Genomic DNA, 16,938 nt, shown 5'->3' with positions numbered 1-16,938 from the left:
GACAAATAGGGCTTTGCAAAACATGTATAAAACCAACATACATGTTAATGTCCATGGCCTACCAGCTTAAGGTAGAGGGCTCCAGAGAGAAACACTTCAGAATTCCATAACTACCTCTACTTCAGGGCTGGTTTCAGGGATGAAGAGTAGGTAATCATTTGTTTTGGAAGCACAGGAGGTGAGTAGGGAATTTGAAAGGTGAGGGAAGGAATATTCTTATTGGGGATAAAATGGAAATGATTTATTCTAGCCATCCTCATTATCCTGTTGATTTCCATTCTGCTGGCACTAAGAGTTCCTCATATCTCTCACCCACCCACCCTCACCCACCCCTGCTCTTACAATTCTCTATTCCCTCTGATTTCGTGACAAAGATTTGCAAGTCTGAAACTTACAGTTCACCTGAAATATTAATATTCAAGCTCTGTGTATTAAAAGGAGGAAGAGGAAGGCCCCACTTTTCACATCCCCTGTCAACTCTTTAGTATGAGTTTGACAAGCAGAAATGCATATCTGATTATCAATGCATTATCAAGATTTACCAAAACTGCTTTCATTGGCTTTTTTCTAATACAATTATTGTATGCAAAATTCTAAATTTATGTCAAGATAGAATTAAGAACTGCATTTTTTAAAATTGTGTCTGATGTGCAGTAAAAAAATAAATCTTAATTAATTTTTTTTATTTTTTTCCATGAGACTAGAAATACATTTTGCTTGTGGTCTATTGTGTGGAACAGATCTTCCTGAAAAGGAAGATATCTCTTAGACCAGAAATATTCTCAGAGCATGAGGAGGAAAATCTGTTAAAGAGTTTAATTCTGCTAAAATAAGATCCCTAGCTGCCTCGTGCCTGAGGCAATGCATGCAAAGGGTACAATTTGAAAACCTGATTAAGTAGCTCTGCTGCTGTTCCTTAGTGTGGTGCCCTGTCCAGTCCCCACTCCAACTCCTCACAACCCTGCATCAAATTCCACTTCTAGCTCAGCAATACCACGTCACTTAGTAAACTTGAGTCAGACTGGTTAAAATCACAGACTAGCAAATGTATTAGCCACCAGGTCATGAGTCTTGGTTTCTTTGTTGGTAAAAATGAGTAAAAAACTGATTTAAAAATTTACCTCACAATGCTGGCCTAAAAAATGATTTATAAAGAGCATCTAATACAACACCCACCATACAATAGGTACTCAATCAATGTGTTCCTTCTCCAAACACATATTCCCCACCCAGAATTTACTCTCCCCTAAACATTTTGGGGGAAAAACATCAAGTAAAAGACAATCCTACAAACAGGCAACTTATTATAAGCCTATAACCACTCAATCAAAACAGAATGCAAACCCTATTTTTTTAATGTGTGTACTAAACTAATTACATACAAAATGCCCACTTCACTAATTTATCCCTAAGGGCGCTATGCTTGTAGGTACAGGCCCAGGGTCTAAACCAACAGGCCAGCGCTACTGTGATTGGTTTCCAATTTGCAATAGTTTGGAAAGAAACCTAAAGAAGTTCCCAAAAGCTCCTCTTTATTCTAAACCCTTGGAGAAAATTACAGGGAACTTTTATCCTAGGATGGGGGGCACTTTCTCAGACTTCAAAGGGACTACAGCACAGGAAACTGGCCCCCAAGTGTGCCTTTATTTAGGTAATCAAGTCAAACAAGGCACCCATAACTCCGGGGCCAGCTACTTGCAAAGCATAGCTTCATCCCTCAGTCCCAGAAGCTGATTTGTTCTTTCACACCCTGGCAGTGAACTGAAGCCCACGTTGTTAGAGGCGTTGGAGACTCCAAAAGCCTCACCAGTCAGTTATAGTTCTCCTGGCCATCCAGAACTTGGGTCTTTACCCAGAGGGAGTCACACTGACTGTAGACATCACAAAATAAACCAAATCATCAGACCTTCCTAGAAAGTAAGTTTGCTCCTTAGTACAGAAGAAAAGACTCAGAATCCAGCTGCAAGCAGACCCCTAACCTCTCAAGCAGACCGGATGAGAGGAGGTGGCCCAAGGCTTTGGGGCCACCATAGGACCATGGTATATGGTGGAGCCCTAAGACCTACTCTGAAACTCATCACCTGCCAAAGGACAAAAGGAAATAAAGCGGGAATATAACCACCTGTCACATACATGCAGTTCAAGTTGTTCTATTGAAACGGAAAGCGAACATGCTTTGACTGTGTCACTCTTTAGCAACAGACAAGAAAAAAGAGATTTTAGGACGTTCTTACTCTCCCAGCAAAACAGAATAAAACCCTTTGTCTGATTCCAACCATATTATCAAAGGGCCATTCACCTATTATAAAAAAGCAACTCTTCACCAGTTTATCATTAACAAGAGCATTACTGCCTCATGTGAGGGAACCACTCTTCCCTACGGATTCTGTTAATGGGGGGGCTGGAGCCAGACAACAAGCATGGGAGCAGGTCAGCCACAGAGAGGAAGGTGCCCAGCCTGTCACTGGGCATCTCCTGGCAGGCTCCAAACAGATGGAGGGTGCTGGCATAAGGAAAGCTTCAGCTTTCATGTGGGTACCTTTTGGAATCTTTTTCTTTTTTTTCAAAGTAATCCATGCTTGTTTCCAATACACATGCCCCAGTGGCTGTTGATTCCTGCCCAGGTTTTCACCCTCTCTTCGTGAGTGTTCGCACTTGCAGTTTGGGAGTGATGCCACCTGGAATAATAAGCTGATGTAAATGAATACATTTTGCAAAGGCTAAGGTGTTGTTATTCATTCCTTCTTCAGTCATCCAGCAATGGTACCAAACATTAGATGCTAATTAAACCCTCTTTTGGTATTAATTCAATCCCCCCTTAAGAAATCTAAGAAGTAGGTGCTATTATTTTTCTCTTTTTACAGATGAGAAAGAAGGACATATAGAGTTCCGATAACTTGCTCTTGTCACGGAGTTAATACATGGTGAAAGTAGGATTTGGACCACAACTGCTGGCGTCAGAGCCCATGCTCTTAAGCAATATACTTTGATGCCTTTCATTCCCAGTATAATAAAAGGAGAGCAAACAAATTAATACACAACTTGGGAGTCAGAGATAATCAAGCATACACACTGGTAATGCTGGATTTTTCAATTAGACTGTAGACTTTGGAATCAGATAAACTCAAGTTCAAATCCTAGACAGGCCCTATTGCATACTAGTCAGTTAAACTTGAACAAGTTTCACTTTCCCCATCTTTAAAATGGAGATAATAATAGTACTGACTCCATAGAGCTGTGAGAATTAAACAAGATACTGCCTGCAGAAACACATTTGCAATAATTCTAGCAACATATTTAGTGCTCCAAAAACATTAGCTATAATAATTAATATCATCATTATTCATTTCACATGTGGTTTTCCATTGTAGGTGAGCATTTGGAAGGTATGATCCTTCTTCACTCTATCCAGGCACCCCACTGCTTTCAAAAGCCCACACATGTGGGGATCAGGAGTATCTAGTGCAGCTAAGGATCACAGCAAAGCTAAGGGGCTCACAAGGACCAAACCCCTCAACCTTGACTTCATTCACAAGTTTTCTAGCTGAGCTAAGCTGGCCCATGCCAGTCAAGCATTACTTTGCAAATATAAATCATTACCCAATAAACCACAGACATATAAGACTGTCTGCAGCAGATAAAGCTGTGGGTCAGAATAGCCAATCCCTGAGCTTTAAGGAAAGGGAGAAAAGGCAACAGCATTAATTACATGAACAGTTGCTTGGACAATGCTTTAAGCAAGTGTTTTAGATTCCCCTTTAATTAGAAGAAATAATAATGGCATTGTCATCTTTCAATGAGCTCTCTAACTCTCCCATGCCCCATCTTCAAATAACAACTAGAAACAGGCAAAGATCAGAGGAATAAACTCTGTACAGTTTTAAAGCCACTTTATCTGTCTGGATCTCAGCTTCAGCATCTGCACAATGAGGAAACTGAATAAGCTAAGTCTCCACGGCCCCTTCCAGTAGATTGTCCACAACTCTGTGCAGTACTGTGGGGCTGAAATAATGGCTACACCACTTTATTCACCTTACGGTCTTTTCTAAGGAGTAGCATAACATTTGAAGACACTAACTGCATTTGTTTTTTGAGCTTCAAAAAAACTGTTTTACAAATGCAAACATCAAGACATCCAGCAATTCTATAAGGGTGCCATGAAGTAGGGAAATGCAGAATAACAAGTCAAAAAAATGTCTGAAGACTGTCTCAATGAGGAACCATTAAAAGAACTGAAGATGTGCTTGGGAATGATAAAGTTACCTATTTTCATCAGACTTATTTTGTATAGTTCCAGAAACTGAATCAATGGATTAAAATTGCAGGGAGAGAAATAGTAAATAACTTTATAAGAAATAGCTTCCCACCCAAGATAATGATTCAAAATGGAAAAAAATTTCGTATAGCTATCTCCATCCTCAAAGAAATGTGTAGATTTCCTATCAAAATGCTTAAGTGAAATTTCTCAGTTGGGACAGTACATGGAGCGGGTGTGTACTGAGCTCATATTACATCTGTGAGTCTGTCCTGAATGCCTACAGATGGTTAACCACGTCTTTATCATGCTCCCTAAACACCACTTAGATAGCTGTAGTAGAACACTTATATGTGATATAATAATATTTGTTTATTGGTGTCACCCTCAACAAACCAGAAGTGTCTCATTATCCTTTGTATGCATCTGTCACAGCTCCAAGCACACAGAGGATTCTCAATAAATATTGTTGAATAATTTAAAATAAAATGGCCAAGGAGTTTTAAAAGCCTGTCCTTGCACTTAGAGAGGCTTGTAATCAAAGAGTCGAAATTAATATAGCTGTATCAAATGTTATATGGAGATATATAATATCTTGCACACAGTTGGGACTTAGTAAATGTATTTAGGAAATAAGTTTATTTGACAGAATTTAGCATTAAGTGAAGGCAGGAGTTCATTGTTCAATGAAGAGAAGTTTTTCCAAAGAAAATGTTCCTTAAAATCTGGCCCTCACCTACCTGATTGCACTTTCCTCCAAAACACCAGCTGATTCCTCACAGTCTCCCAAACCCACTCACATTTTCATTCCCACACTTTGGCTCTACATTTTTCTGTCACCTAGGCCACTCTCCTCTCCCTTCTCTAAAGCACCAAGATCCTTCCTTCCCCAGAATTCTCTATCACTTACTCAGCTCCTGAAGTATGTCTGTGTTCCATTTATTACACACTCACTGATTCTTCAGTATGTGTGGGGTTAAGCTAAACTTTGGGGATACAGACAAAGGAGACATATTTTCTGCCCTGAGAGGTTTAAAATTCACTGGGAGCCAAACACTGTCTATTAAAATGAACAATTTTAATGCATAATGTGATGAAAGAAACACGGAGTATAGTACCTAACACAGTCTGCAGGTGATAAGGGGTGGTGGTGAAGGTCAGGCAAGGAAAACTTCCTGGAGGAGGTGTCGCCAAAGCAAGAGTCTTGAAGAAATGATGAAATTGAGCCAGGTGAAGAGAGGAAAGAACCTTTCAGCAGAATAGCATGCACAAACAAATAGAAAGTACAGCAAATTGAGTAGGGCTTGTGTGCAGGGAAGAGACAAGAGGTGGGCATGGAGAAATAGCATGAGCTGAAGAAGAAAGAATATGATAGTTGGAAAGACCATCTTTTACCCTCACGCTAATGGAGAATTTCTGAAGGATTGTAAACAAGAAAATGACCTGGTCAGATTTGTCTTTTATGATGTTCATTGAGGCAAGGTTTGAATTGAAAGGAAGGTCAGACCCTAGGGCTAAGAGGTCTGTCAGGGAACCAATTTAAGTGAACCGATACAGTCTCAGTGGAGAAGAGGAGGAGGAATAGGTAATTCTGAGGAGGCTGGATCGACAGGTTGGGTAGGTTATATTAGAAGCCAGAGTGAACAGCAAGTTAAGGACCCCTTCCAGGATTCTGACTGGAATAGCTGAGTGAACAGCAATGGCATCTACTTAGAAAACACAGCACAAGGAGCAGATTTGGTGAGGAAAATGGTGAATTTTGTTTTAGACCTGAAGAGTTTGAGATGCCTGTGAGATAGTTAAGTAGGAGGCAATTGGATATATCAGTTAAAAACTCAGGAGTAGGAAGTAGCATGGAGACATGAATTTGGGAGTCAGGAACATACAAACAGTGGAAACCAGGAGACACCACAGGGACTGTGACTGAGGAGGGACTAAGGCACTGCTGTTATGGAGATGAGTTCAAAAAAGAATTCAAGAATGAACATAAAAAGCCATTGAGCATTAAGAGTTTATTTGGAGAGTAAAGTTTAGAAAAATACAAGGATACACACCTGAGAGTTGGAGCACAGACAGACTCAGAGGGAGTCACACTGAGGAACCTTTCTTATATGAAAGGAGGAGGATATTCACTAAGCGCACTTAGGTTGCCAAAGGAACAGGTAGAGTCTTCCTGGAGTTTGGACTTCCTCAACTCTTACGTTAGGTGGGGGAGTACGTTTGACTATATTTGGTTCTCCTCAGAACTGTCATGGTGCAGGGAGGCATGAATCTCACTACGTTAATGAGGGTATGACACATTTGGGGGTGAACTGTCAGGGTCAATTTCTCCTCCATGTTGGAGCCAGCTGGGGTTGGCTGGTCTGCTTTCTATACCCTCACTCTCCATCATGCAAGGAACAGCTGTGCAGCATGTAAAATGTAAGCTAGCATCTGACCAAAGGCCCCCTCTCCACTACGTCTAGCTATCTACCTGCTCTAACATCCTTCCCCCAAGGAATGTGGTCCCCTGAAATCTTTCAATAGAAAGTGAGTATTAATCATTCTTCTGTGGCTGCTCCCTGCTGAAGAGGGCCTATCCCTGCCTCTGAGTCCAGGAGTTCCTTGCTGTCTGTCACTAGAGGACTAGTGACAGTAATACTCCAACCCAAACGATGGAAGAGATCCATGGGCCCAATCAATTTCCAATTTGTTCTGAAATAATTATATTCCAGAATATTGAGCCTCAATGTATGGGTCCCCTGGTCCCCAGGGGTCAAATGTGAAGGGCCAGACTCTAAGGAAATAATCATCTATGTAATGGGGATTAAAATAAGGGAAGTCCTCTGTACTATTGTGTGAATGATTATGCTGGCAGAGAGCTTTATATTTTTATATTTTATTGAACCAAGCTCAATCTTAAGAATTGGTCAGTTCAGAAATTGCTGTGTCTCATTTCAGGAGGTGGTTTTACATGTGGGCTCCCAAAGTTAGGCTTATACTGTATGAGTGATCAGTAGTTAATAAAAGGCATTTTTATAAAAACAAAAGAAAAATAAAGGTTAATGGCTGGAGCAAATAATAAAGTCAGTGTCTGAGCCCTGGCTGCTGCCAGTGAGATTTTTAGATGTCAGGCTTGAAACATCTTCAGACAGAGCAAGTGCAGACAGTGACAGTTTGACAGATTTTCCTCCTTTGTAGTTTGAATGTCTTTGGTGATCTTTTAGAGTGGCCCATACAGCAATAGGCATAAATATTGTCTAAACATGGGCTGTCGTGGTGATTCCTCTGAAGCCTACATCAAACCATCCAGCTTTAACTTGAAGAGCTTAGGGAAAAAGTAACTTTACTTCTTAATGATTTTAATCTAAAAGGATGGGAGAGAAAGGAGACTAAAGATGGCGGCGAGAGAGGTGAGACAGAGAACTCCTCCCAAAAACTCATATAATATGAAAATATATTTAATACAACTAATCCTAAAAAGCAACAGGAAAGAGCAGACCTCATGAAACAGGGTAACGTACCAAAGCCTTTATCCAGCAGGATCCGAGCCCTTCTCACACCCCAGCTCACCATCAGGAGGAAGAGAAATGGAGCGGGAATGGGGTGGAAGCCTAGAACTGCTGAACACCAGGCCGTGGAGATCTGCTTTGGAAGCACAAACATACATTGCATGGTGCTCTGGAGATTAGTGGGGTTGGAAAGCTAAGACAGGCAGAATGCTTGAGAGATTGAGATTCCATCCATTTGTGGAGGACAGAGATCCACATCCAGCTGCTCTGGGACAAAGGAAAGGTGGGCAGTCTGAGAGGCTTCCTAGCAGAGAGAGGGCTGCTGAAGGGGCAGGGCTGGCATGGAGCTTGCTGCGCAGGAGAAGGGATACATGGACAAGGTAGTCTGGGTGCACTCTGCCCAGCAGGTTGGTAACTTTCAGGAGCATCAGGCACTCCATCATCCTGGCTGACTACTCAGCTCTGAGGCCCCCCACTGTGATACACCTTTCCCCTGGCCTGCCAGCACTAGCTCACAAACCAGCAGTCACTGTGCTGGCATCAGGCCAGCCAGAGGGAGGCCCTACCTATGACAGCTACAGATGCAGAGCACAGAGGCTTGCACCTGTGTGCTCAGCCCACTGGCTCTGACACTGCAGACAGGTACTGCAACTGGGAAGCAAGAAAGAGCTCTTTCCTCCCCCCAAGCACTAGTGCCAGTCCACTGCAAACTCCAAGCTTACTCCAGGGGAGGAGAAGCTCCAGAGACTAGAGCTTCTGGGCACTAGCAGGCAACACATACAAATATGAAACATCAAAGGATTCTGGTTCAGACCAAAATCTCACAAACACCAGAAAAAGGATCAAATGAAACTGAACTCACCAATCTTCCTGAAAGAGAGTTCAAAATAAAAACCATAAACATGCTCATGGAGGTACAGAAAAATATTTAAAAATTCAGGGACAAATTTAGGACAGAGATTCACTGATTAAGAAATTCCATACATGAAATGCAACATACAATGGAGGGATTGATTAGATATAGTAGAAGAGATGGTAAATGGAATAGGAACTAGAGAAGAGAAATACAAAGAAGCTGAGGCACAGAGAGAAAAAAGTATCTATAAGAAAGAAAGAATACCTAGAGAACTGTGTGACCAAACCAAACAGAACAATATTTGCATTATAGGATTACCAGAAGAAGAAGAGAGAAAAAGGGATAAAAAGTCTCATTGAGGAGGTAATTGCTGAAAACTTCCCCAGTCTGGAGGAGACAATAGTCTCTAAGGCCAAGGAGGTTCACAGATCTCCCAAAACAAGAGGCCCAAGGCAAACAACACCAAGACATATAATAATTAACATGGCAAAGATCAAGGATAAGGACAGACTTTTAAAAGCAGCTATGGAGAGAAAAAAGGTCACATACAAAGGAAAACCCATCAGGGTATCATCAGATTTCTCAACACAAACCTTACAGGCCAGAAGGGAGTGGCATGATATATTTAATGCAATGAAAGAGAGGGGTCTCAAACCAAGAATGCTTTATCTGGCAAGACTGTCTTTTAAATTTGAAGGAGAGATTAAACAATTTCCAGATAAGCAAAAGCTGAGAGAATTTACATCCCACAAACCATCTCTACAGTCTATTTTGGAGGAACTGCTATAGATGGAAGTATTCCTAAGGCTAAATAGCTGTCACCAGGGGAAACAAAACCACAGAAAAGTAGAACAATTAATTACTAAGCAGATGCAAAATCAAATCAATACTCCCAAAGTCAATCAAGGATAGACAAATACAGAATATGATACCTAATATATAAAGAACAGAGGAGGAATCTTTAAATTGTGTTTTTAACAGCATACTGAGTTAAATTAAGTTGTTAGATAGTAAGGGAATTACCCTTGAACCTTGTAACCACGAATCTAAAGCCTTCAATGGCAATAAGCACATATTTATTGATAAACACCCTAAATGTAAATGGTCTGAATGCATCAATCAAAAGACACAGAGTCACTGAATAGATAAAAAAAACAAGACCATCAACCCAACAAGACTGAAAGTAAAGGGATAGAAAAAGATATTTAAGGCAACTAATAGGGAGAAAAAAGCAGGAGTTGCAGTACTTGTATCAGACAAAATAGACTTCAAAACAAAGTAAGTCACAAGAGACAAAGAAGGACATTACATAATGATAAAGGGTTCACTCCAACAAGAGGGTATAACTATGATAAATATATATGCACACAACACAGGATCACCTACATATGTGAAACAAATACTAACAGAATTAAAGGGGGAAATAGAATGCAATGCATTCATTTTAGGAGACTTCAACACACCACTCACCCCAAAGGACAGATCAAGCAGACAGAAAATAAGTAAGGACACAGAGGCACCGAACAACATATTAGAACAGAAGGACCTAATGGACATCTACAGAACACTCCATCCAAAAGCAACAGGATACACATTCTTCTCAAGTGCACATGGAACATTTTCAAGAATAGATCATAAACTAGGCCACAGAAAAAGCCTCAGTAAATTCAGAAAGATTGAAATTGTACCAACCAGCTTCTCAGAACACAAAGGGATGAAACTAAATTACACAAGGAAAACAAAAAAGCCCACAAATACATGGAGGCTTAATAACATGCTCCTAAATAATCAATGGATCAATGACCAAATAAAAACAGACATCAAGCAATATATGGAGACAAATGACAACAATAATTCAACACCACAAAATCTGTGGGATGCAGTGAAGGCCATGATAAGAGGAAAACATATTGCAATACAGGCCTACCTCAGGAAAGAAGAACAAATGAGGCCCAAAGTCAGTAGAAGGAGGGACACAATAAAGATCAGAGCAGAAATAAATAAAATCGAGAAGAATAAAACAATAGAAAGAAGCAATGAAAGCAGGAGCTGGTTCTACAGGAAAATAAACAAAATAGATAAACCCATAGCCAGACTTATCAAATCAAAAAGAGAGTCTACACACATAAACAGAATCATAAATGAGAAAGGAAAAATCATAATGGACACCACAGAAATACAAAGAATTATAAGAGAATACTATGAAAAAAATGAAAAATTATATGCTAACAAACTGGATAACCTAGAAGAAATGGACAACTTTCTAGAAAAATACAACCTTCAAAGGCTGAGCGAGAAACAGAAAATAGGAAGAGACCAATTACCAGCAACAAAATTGAATTAGTAATAAAAAAACTACCTAAGAACAAAACCCCTGTACCAGAAGGATTCATTGCTGAATTTTATCAAACATTTAGTGAAGACCTAATAGCTATCCTCCTTAAAGTTTTCCAAAAAGTAGAAGAGGAGGGAATCCTCCCAAACTCATTCTATGAGGCCAGCCATCACTCTAATACCAAAATCAGGCAGACACCACAGAAAATGTACAGACCAATATCCCTGATGAACATAGATGTAAAAATACTCAACAAAATGTTAGCAAACAAAATTCAAAAGTACATCAAGAGGATCATCCCTCATGATAAAGTGGGATTCATCCTGCAGATGCAAGGATGGTACAACATTTGAAAATCCAACAACATCATCCACTACATCAACAAAAAGAAGGACAAAAAAATGCATGATCATCTCCATAGATGCTGAAAAAGCATTTGACAAAATTCAACATCCATTGATGATAAAATCTCTCTACAAAATGGGTATAGAGGGCAAGTACCTCAACATAATAAAGGCCATGTATGACAAACCCACAGCCAACATTATACTTAACAGTGAGAAGCTGAAAGCTTTTCCTTTAAGATCAGGAACAAGGCAAGGATGCCCACACTCCCCACTTCTTTTCAACATAGTTCTGGAGGTCCTAGCCACAGCAATCGACAACATAAAAAAATAAAAGGCATCCAGACTGGCAAGAAGGAAATTAAACTGTCACTGTTTGCAGATGACATGATATTGTACATAAAAATCCCTAAAGAATCCACTCTAAAACTACTAGATCTAATATCTGAATTCAGCAAAGTTGCAGGATACAAAATTAATATACAGAAATCTGTGGCATTCTTATACACTAAAAATGAATAAGCAGAAAGAGAAATCAGGAAAACAATTCCATTCACAATTGCATCAAAAAGAATAAAATACCTAGTAATAAACCTAACCAAGGAAGTGAAAGACCTATACTCTGAAAACTACCAGACACTCATGAGAGAAATTAAAGAAGATACCAATAAATGGAAACACATCCCATGCTCATGGATAGGAAGAATTAATATTGTCAAAATGGCCATCCTGCCTAAAGCAATCTACAGATTCAATGCAATCCGTATCAAAATACCAACAGCATTCTTCAATGAACTAGAACAAATAGTTCTAAAATTCATATGGAACCACAAGAGATCCCAAATAGCCAAAGCAATCCTGGGAAGCAAGATAAAGTAGGGGAGATTATGCTCTCCAACTTCAGGTTCTAACACAAAGCCACAGTAATCAAGATAATTTGGTACTGGCACAAGAACAGACCCATAAACCAATGGAACAGACTAGAGAGCCCAGGTATAATCCCAAGCATATATGGTCAATTAATATGTGATAAAGGAGCTGTGGATATACAATGGAGAAATGACAGCCTTCTCAACAGATGGTGTTGGCAAAACTGGACAGCTACATGTAAGAGAATGAAACTGGATTATTGTCTAACTCCATACACAAAAGGAAACTAGAAATGGATCAAAGACCTGAATGTAAGTAATGAAACCATAAAAACTCTTAGAAGAAAACATAGGCAAAGATCTCTTAAATATAAACATAAGCAACTTTTCCTGAACACATCTCCTCAGGCAAGGGAAACAAAATAACAAATGAACAAATGGGACTACATCATGCTAAAAAAGCTTCTGTACAGCAAAGGACACCATCAACAGAACAAAAAGGCATCCAACAGAATGCTAGAATATATTTATAAATGACATATCTGACAAGGGGTTAACATCCAAAACATATAAAGAACTCATATGCCTCTACAACCAAAAAGCAAATAACCCTATTAAAAAACGGGCAGAGGATATGAATAGACACTTCTCCAAAGAAGAAATTCAGATGGCCAACAGGCACATGAAAAGATGCTCCACATTGCTAATTATCAGGGAAATGCAAATTAAAACTACAATGAGATATCACCTCACACCAGTTAGAATGGCCAACATAGAAAAGAATAGGAACAATAAATACAGGCAAGGATGCAGAGAAAGGGGAACCCTCCTACACTACTGGTGGGAATGTAAACTAGTTTAACCATTGTGGAAAGCAGTATGGAGGTTCCTCAAAAAACTAAAATTAGGAATGCCATTTGACCCAGAAATTCCACTCCTAGGAATTTACCCTAACAATGGAGGATCCCAGTTTCAAAAAGACACATGCACCCCTTTGTTTATCACAGCACTATTTACAATAGCCAAGAAATGGAAGCAACCTAACTGTACCTCAGTAGATGAATGGATTAAGGAGGTGTGGTACATATACACAATGGAATATTATTCAGCCATAAGAAGAAAACAAATCCTACCCTCTGCAACAACATGGATGGAGCTAGAGGGTATTATGCTCAGTGAAATAAGCCAGGTGGAGAAAGACAAGTACCAAATGATTTCACTCATCTGTGGAGCATTAGAACAAAGCAAAAACTGAAGGAACAAAAGAGCAGCAGACTCACAGAACCCAAGAATGGACTAATAGTTGCCAAAGAGAAAGGGCTGGGGGTGGGGGAAGGGGGGAAGAAGGGGAATAAGGGGCATTACAATTAGCACATATAATGTGGGAGCACATGGGGAAGGCAGTATAGCACAGAGAAGACAAGTAGTGACTCTATAGCATCTTACTACGCTGATGGACAGTGACTGTAATGGGGTATGTGGTGGGGACTTGATAATGGGGGGAATCTAGTAACCACAATGTTGCTCATATAATTGTATATTAATGATACCAGAAAAATAAAATAAAATAAAAAAGCATTTTCTTGAAATACTTATTTGGTTTGGGTTTACTTCCTCTCTTTTTGGGGTCCCCAAAATATCCTGAGTTTCCTATACCTGCCTGGCAATGCCCTTCCTTACTCACCTGGTGAGACTGCTGGGAACTCTGTAAGCAAGGTATGCTGAATATTCAAGGGGCTTTATTGACTCCATAGTCAACCTTAGTTTTTAAGGGCTATCTGGTCATATCTGAGAGTATGTACATTTCTCTCAAAAATGACATTCCAGTCAAAGCCCTGGTAAAATAACCAATGTTTGCAATTGTATCCTATTTTAAGGAAAACAGATTCTTCTTATTGAACTTATGCAAATAAATATATTGCCATAAAAATATAAAAATACTCACTGAGAGTTTCCAAATTCTGGAGGGATTAGGTAAGAAAAGGGAGAAAGACAAATGTTTCAGTTTTGCTTATAAAGGTATAATTCATCAAACTGCTGCAAGCCATCACTTAAGAAAAAAGTTTCCTTAAATCTAAAAAAATAAATTTTTTTATTTATTAGCAACATTTTAAACAGTCATGAATATTTAAATTATTTTCCAGAGTTTACTGATTCCCATGTAATTAGTTTTTGTTTTGTTTGAATCCATTTTTTGTATTAGTTTTAGATATTTTTACCCAATCCAGTCTTATCATCTTAAAGTCATTAGAGACAACCTGTATTTGTCAAAAGTCCTTTTCCATCAGTTTCCTTGAAGATGAGTTTCTTTTTAGGACACTTTTGTAGGATCTGACAACAGCTGCCCGTAAGTTTCTGCGAGGCCTTAGTGCCTGACTGGGGCTTTGGAGGGCCCTTGGTTTTAGGCTTCCCTTGACTCCTGGCATGGAGGTTGCTGGCAGAGGCACAGAATTGTTAAGTCCTAGTTGCTATACCTTTCCATCTACCTGAAAGTCAAGGAACATCTTTCTGTTCAACTTTTCCCAGAGGGGTCCTGACCTGAAGTCCCTCCAGGTGAGACTGTGAGGTCATGCCTCTGGGCATCCCGTTGCATCCATTGTGTCCTCCTCACAGCGGCAGTGTGACTTACCAGCAGCCATGGTGCCCCATGGCTCATTCCACCTTGGCACCTTGGTAGAGGGGAGGAGTGAAGCACCACAGAAGACCTCAATAGGAACATGCACAATCATTAAATCTAATACTCTGGGATGGATTTCCCTTGATTGCACATTCCTGTGGTTTCAGGACCTCTGGAGGTCCCATTCTTCCTCTCTAAGGGATCATTATTATAGAATTAACAATGGCCATCAGAGGAGAGATTCTCCTGTTCAGATAGCAGACCCAAAGGGAAAGGCTCTTTACTCTATACCCAAGCCTGAGACTTGCAGAGTGGGCTCTCTATTCTCCGATACGCAGCACATAGCAACAAGGGAAATCCTGTGAGCCACAAGACCTTTTGGCCAAACAACAAAACATCTCACCTATATTTTCAACTCACATCCCCAGCAAAAGGGTTAAAGAAGAAATAGAAATGAGAGGAAGAGGGATTGAGGCCCAATTCTTGGAAATGTGGTAGCCAGGGAGGAGCCAGCTGGGCTCCAGGAGGCCTCAGATCCCTCTGAGGACCCACCCACACTGCGCAGGATTCACGTGGTGGCTGTGGGTGGTGCTCCAGCTTCCCATTCCCTCTGAGCAGAGGGTGGACAAGGTGGGGATGGGGGCACGTGGCAACCAAGGGTAGTTGTAGACCTGCCCACTGTGCAGGACTCATACATGCAGCATGGGCCCTCTGCCCAGTGCTCTGCAGGTCCCCTCGGGGCCATGCATCCCCAGGGCATTGACCTCACTGGGCTGGGCCTCCAAGGATCTACCTGGACAGGGTGAGGCAGATGAGATGGGGAGGTCTGAGTGTGCAGTGACCCAGTCAGAGAAGAAGAAAGCAAAGGCCTCCCAGCCACTGCACTGAATGTCCCTTCAGCCCAAGGAAGGCAAGAGAGCTGAAAGCCTAGGAGGGCAAGAGGGGAGGCCTCTGGGGCCACACTGCTCAGGAGTCCCCATTCAAGGCACATTTGAACAAGAAGAGCAAGTCTGTAGTGGGTCGTTAGCAAAAAGTGCAGACAGGAGGAAGGTGACACAGGATACTCCCCAGCCCCAGAGTGGGGGTGAGAGTTCAACTCAGCAGAGAGGAAGGGTGCTCAGTGCGTGCGTGGACCCTCCCTAGTTGCCTGAGATGTTACCAGAAAAGGGTTCTTGGTCTCCTTGCCAGAAAGAATTCAAGAATGGACACAAAATGCCACTGAGCACTAAAAGTTTATTTGGAAAATAAAGTTTAGAAAAAGACAGGAATACACACCTGAGAGTTGGGGCACAGGCAGACCCAGAGGGGATCACACCAAGGAAACAAGGAGCCTTTTTTATATGAAGGGAAGGGAATATTCACTAAGTAAGCTTAGGTTTCAAAGGAATAGGTGGAGTCTTCCTAGAGTTTGGGCTTCCTCCACTCTCACATTGGGTGGGGGAGTATTTTAGACTATATTTGGTTCTCAGAACTGCCATGGTGCAGGGAGGCATGAATCTTACTATGTTAATGAGTGTATAACGTATTTGGAGGTGAAGTCAGGGCCAACTTCTCCTCCGTGTTGGAACCAGCCTGATTGGCTGCTCTATTGTCTATACCCTCCTTCCCCACGCCGCAGGAATAGCTTGTACAGTATGTGTAAAATGTAAGCAAGCCTCTGACCAACGTCCCTCTTCCTCTCCCTGCTTATGCCTAGCTATTTACCTATTCTAACATTGCCACCCACCCCAGCAAATTTTGTTATCTTCAAAATGCTTAGGGAAAATTAGTCCCAAGAAATATATCTGTATCTAACTGAACTAGTCTTTGAGAATGAGGGCCGACAAAAGATAGTTGACTAGTCATAGCCCCTCTCTGAGACATACATCACCATGTATAAGAAACAGCATTAAGTAAAGAAACTGATAAACTTTTAGTAAACGTAAGAACTGACTATTCTTATTCAAAGAATAATGAATAAGAATAATGATGAAAGTTGGTGAACAACAATAATATGAAAATATAAAGGGAATGTTCAGATTAAAAGCATCTTAAGATCCATGCATTGTTCAGAAAAATGATAGAGCATTTGCTTTTGAATTTTGCTACATTAAGGATGCACACTAAACACTTAAAGAATAACCAGTGAAAAAAATAGAAATGGAATGGGTGACTCCAAACTGTATAGAAGA

Source organism: Manis javanica, chromosome 4 (assembly GCF_040802235.1).
Source record: "Manis javanica isolate MJ-LG chromosome 4, MJ_LKY, whole genome shotgun sequence".
Lineage (NCBI taxonomy): Eukaryota > Metazoa > Chordata > Mammalia > Pholidota > Manidae > Manis > Manis javanica.
Note: the sequence above shows the minus strand (reverse complement) of the source record.